We start from the raw sequence: 5,836 nt of genomic DNA on the forward strand, positions 1-5,836 counted from the left end.
TTCTATTTCTAAATAAATGGGATTTAGGTCCAAAATGTTGACAGTGAGACATTTGTTTGGACTAACTACTGTTACTTTGTTTATTTTTTGGCAACAACGGATGCTCTTGTTTTGGCTGGTTTGGCAGCTCTTGGGTACAAGTATGTAAATATCGGTAAGTGTAACATGTCCTTTCCTTAATTTCTTATGAGTATTTGTGGCCAATAGTTTCTTTTTGCTATCTAAAAAGGATTGATCTGTATTTTTGTGTTATGTGCTGATGCTTTCATTGTAAAAGAGTAAAATTACACCATCAAGAGACATTTTATAGCAGTGATATCTGTCAATCACATTGTCACACATTTTTTGAAGTGCTTGTGATAAAGCAGATGACTGCTGGGCAGAAGGGAGCAGAGAAAGGAGGGGTAATCTAGTGGCAAAGTCTTCTACATTTCCTTCTGAAATCAAGGCTCTAGCAGATTATGTTCATACAAGAGGCTTAAAACTTGGTATATATTCTGATGCTGGGTAAGTTTCTTTTATCTGGTTCGATAATTGATAGATAAAGGGCAGTCATAGTGAGATTTTTCACGCAAGAGTGAGTAATCCATTTAAATATAAAACTCATTTAAAAAATGTCTATTTTCTCTCTTGCTCCTCAGTTATACAACCTGAAGCAAGTCAATGCCTGGCTCTCTTGGGTATGAAGATCAAGATGCAAGAATTTTTGCAGAATGGGTTGGATTCCAATTCCCTCTAGCTTGGTGCTAGTCAAAGCCATATTTTATGGGGAATTTTGCTCTAGTTTTGAATAAATGAAATCAAGCAACAACAAAACTTGATTTTAGCCTTTAACTTTTTTTGTCGTGGAATTTGAGTTTAGGGGATTGATTACTTGAAGTATGATAATTGTGACCATGATGGAACAAAGCCTCAAAGGTACACATTTTGTCACTGGCCTCTTTTGTTTAAATTCTCAAAAGTGTACTCAAATGGTATTTCATACTTCAAAATTTGAGGGCTTTTTTAGTTGTGGACTAGTTTTCATTGTCTTTTTAGAGATTTCCAAATAATTACAAAAATGCTGTCGAATTTTCCAATTTTTCAAGATTTATATAGGAAATCTAGAAAATAATGAAAAGATTTTCCTGGGTGTCCTATACAAATTTGGAAAATTAGAAAACAAGGTGGCATTTTGTAATTGATTAAAAAATGGAATGGATAATAAAATTATTTTCCACAAGCGAACAGAGCCTAAATTCTTCTAATTATGTCCTCAGATATGTGAAATGCTAGTAATGAAAACTTTTTCCTTTTGAGAGCAGGTTGCAAGGATGAGTTATGCATTGCAAAGGTCAAGCGGACGATCCTTTATTCTATCTGTGAATGGTAACTCTAATAGCTACACTTTGTGACTGTTGTTTTTTCAATCCTGCTTGGGCTTAGAAGTTAAATAATATAACCTAATTTGATGATGGGAGTAACAGGCTTTTACTACATTTTGTTGTTCACTTTATATTAGTTAAGAAATTTCAACTGCAGTTTGCACACAGGGGAAAAGAGAATCCAACAAAATGGGCTGGTAGGCTTGGCAATTCTTGGAGAACTACAGGGGACATAAAAGATAACTGCTTGTATGAAAAATGATTAAGCTAATCAGTTCATGCATACATGTGTATCTCATTCAAAGTAAATGTGTGCACGCAATTAAATATAATAATAAATAAATAGACATACACACACTAAATTTAAAATGTAGTATTTTAAATGAGATAGGGAGAGAGAGAGAGATACAAGATTTGTTATCGAGATTCAGCTAAACCAGTTTACGTTTCTACCTTGGGCATACTCCTCAAGGATTCCACTAAACCTGGTCACTTAACCGGGCGGAGGAGAAGCCGTTTACATCCTCTTCTTATGGGGCGAGGAAAATCCCAGTTCAATTACTAGGCTGAACCGAACTAGTCTCTCTTACGAGGCTGAGACTCCCTAGTTCAATTTTCGGGCTGAACCGAACTGGTCTCATTTACGGGGCTAAGACTCCCTAGTTCAATTAACGGGCTGAACCCAACCATTACATTAAAACTATTTTTGTACATGAAAATGCTTCTGAAAAAATATAAGCAGAAATGTACACAATAAAGTTCGAAATACATGCACTCTAATATGATATGAAATATGTGCTCAGTAGAGTAAGGATGTTTATTTAAATAATAAATGCACAAATGAAAATATCAAAATGATTATTTTGTTCTCCAACAAAAATTTTTGCTAATAAAAATGTTTGGAGAAACTGCAGTTCAAGTTCAAGAAGATATTTGTGCAATAAAAGATTTCTACCAAAAAAAATGTTTATCAAGAAAAAATAATCGGAAGAAATATTAAAGCTGCTCTCAAAAATGATTTTAATAAATGAGGTTGCAAATGAGAGTAAATGTAAATGAGTGTAAAATAAATGCCCAAAGTAAAATATTCTCTTCAAAGTGATTTTCAAAAAATAATAAAGAGAGTTGGAGAGTGTAAAAATTTACAATAAGGAAAAGATTTTTTGTAATGAAATCAGTCTGGGGAACTTTGATTAAGAAATAATTTGAGAGGTTTTTAAAGTTAATCAAAGTTACTAATCTGGAGTAATGTGGGGATATTTATAGATTTTCTAAAAATTATGACCGTTGGGGACACGCTCGGTATTTTGGAAAGATTAATTAAAAATTAATGACATTTTAGCTATTAAAAAAAAATTCAACGCGAGAGGTTTCGGGTGGCTGAACTTTAGTTTGGTAACCTGAATGGACTCAACTCCAAAAACCATTTTTTAATGGTTCGGGTGCTCGAGTTTAAGTTTGATTGGCTGAACAAAAGTCAAAAACTTTTTGTCTGTGGTTCGAGTGCCCAAAATTAAGTTCGGTCGCCCGGGGCCTATTTTGAACTAAAGTTTTCGGCAACCTGAGTTGGTGAAAAGTGTCATTTTAAGGGTTCGGTCACCCGAGGGCGATATGATCATTTCTGGTTCGGTCGCCCGAAACTAGGTCAACCCGTTGACTTTCTAGCTGTTCGGTCGCCCGAGGTGTTTTGAACACAACAGGTTCGGTCGCCCGACCTCTCACAAATTTGCATATCAAGTTCATTTTTACTTCAATTAATTACCCTGATATGTTAAGTGATATTGGGGACTTTGTGCACAATGTGTAGGAACCTAGGGTCTTTTCAAGTACGCTAAAAAATTTGATGTCGGTCGACCGAAGGGTGCCCTAAGGTCATTCAGTCTCTATGGTCAATCTACAACATTTCTAAGCATATAAGACATATCATGCAGATCAAGATATAAAAATTAAATGCGTATACAAATTACAATGAACGTCTTCGTCTTTTACTCTTTAGTCTTCATGGAATACGCTGGATAATATGATCTTTATGTTCCTCCAAACTTTCATATCCTTTACCTCATGTGTGTGTTGAATCATGAACTTGTTCAAAAACACTAAATGCACACATGAGATATTTGTGCTTTGTCAGCGTCAAAATAGGAATTAGACTCAAAAAGTCAATAAGTCAACAATCTCCCCCTTTTTGATGATGACAAACGCACCAGAGTAAAATGGGTACATTCTGAAAAGGCTCACCTTAGGAATATGCATAATTGAAAATATATACAATAAAATTCAAGCATATTAAGACAGAAGATAGTACAAATGATCATGCATTAAATTTTAGCATTAAAGTGCACGCTCAGACAATTTTCCCTATGATTTGCCCCTAACAATTTCCCTTTCGGTCATTATTATTTTGCTTCAAAAACATTCTCCCCCTTTTGGCATCAGTAAAAAGGGTCAAATTAAGTAAAAAACATTTTGACATTCAAAATAGACTTAACAATCTCCCTTTTTTAAAATAATTTTTAAAGCAAACTCTCCCTCTTTTTAGTATAGACTATGAGCATAAAAAATTAAACTGTTTTAAAGATATATCAATTAAGCATACAAAACAGTTTAATTGGTCATTTAAAAGATTAAAATGACATGTAAAACATGATCAGACTAGAAATATATACAAACCATTTTAGTTTAAGCACAATGTAAGTCCCCGCAAAGATTGGAATTTAAGAACATGCAGCATATAAAAAGTAGGTTTGAGCATAAAAGTGATCTAACTTGTTCATATGCATTTCAAGAACAATCAATGAACCAATTATGTAATATAAGACCCTTAAAAGATTTGATGACATAAAATTTTAATACAGAGAAAACATAAGTTATGAAGGCATTAAAAGAAACACACAAGCAAGAAACAAGATGTATTCTATGAAGGTTCAATTCTTTCTTTTATATGTATATATATCCCCTTAAAATTTTCGATAAAAATTGGGGGGCAATGCTTGCTGAAAAAGAAACTTTAATTCAAGACATAAGCAAACATTATTTTTCTGATTTATCATTTACGCACAAATCACAAAGTACCAGAAAAATGCAGTCATATAGATCAAAATTTAAAATAGGGGTCATATGACAAAACCTAAGACACATGTAGCTAAAAAATATATTTTAAATCAAAATTTTTAATAAAATCATTTTGTTTAAGCACAAGCCACAATGAATTCAACAACAAATCTAAGCCAAAAATTTGGTGAGCATAACAAGATAGAATTTTAGCCTAAGATGCTCCCCTTATCAATTTGACTAAATGATTAGATTCTACAACTACTTATACTGATGCTGATTATAAAAGTTCATTAAAAGTTCAAATAGTATAAGTACTCTTTTCAGATTTTACTGGATATATGTTAGACTAATAAATCTTACCAGTAAAATTTTCCTAAGTACACATATGCTAAAAGTCAAACAATAAGTCAAACATGATGTTCATGTGTACTCGGAACAATCCATATCAAAGATATTCAGTAGAGACAAGATATTATGTTCAAGGTATTTAGAAAGGCTTCAAACTCAAAAGGTAGAAACAATAGAGATAATATGAGTTCATGGGTTAGGTGATTTATAATTCTTATCTTAAGCATAGGGCTTATGCTTCCCGATATAGCCTCAGGCACACATAAGTGTGTTTACGCTCAAGGATGAATTTCATTCAAGCACATTCATCATATGTTCATCCTTCTAAAATATTACTCAGCATGCAATAGATTATAGACATTAAGTTTTTCTTCGTTTTTCCTAAAAGTGGGGCTTAAGCTCCCCCTGTATATTCGCGTGCACACATACTTGCATTATAGCTCAAGGATAATAGTCTTTTAAGAACATTCCTTATATATTCATCATTTCTAAGAATTTCAATATGCAGCAAATATTAATCATTCAGAATATAAGTATGACATATTGCATTTCAATTTAATGCACGATAGTCAAATAAAACTATACTCAGAGGTAATGCAATAGGAGTTCAAAAAGGATGACACAACTCACAACACAATGAGTGTGTGCAAAATGAAAAACTCGCCCTAAGGCATGCAAATTCCTTAGTTAATGGACTATCATCAAAATATGGAACGTTCAATTTAAAAGGGATGATGCTCTACCATTTGGATCTAGAGTGAAAGTACATAACTCAAAGAATTTGACCAAATGGTGTCCATGAATTGAGTTCATTCTACGACACAAACTACATGTGTATATCTTCAAAATATATAGCGTTTTGAATTTTACATGTATTAACCTCTGCAATTATTGTGCATCCTAGGAAGGGAAATATGTTGCTTATACTAATAAAAAATTGATTTTACTAAGTATACCAAACAGTATAAGCAGTCCTTTTAATGTAACTATACTGGTTATCTGTTAAGACATTTTATCATATCTTTAGTATAGTCTTTCCTATATGTTATTGTGCATGCATTTTTAACTAC

This window comes from Malania oleifera, chromosome 4 (genome assembly GCF_029873635.1).
Source record: "Malania oleifera isolate guangnan ecotype guangnan chromosome 4, ASM2987363v1, whole genome shotgun sequence".
Lineage (NCBI taxonomy): Eukaryota > Viridiplantae > Streptophyta > Magnoliopsida > Santalales > Ximeniaceae > Malania > Malania oleifera.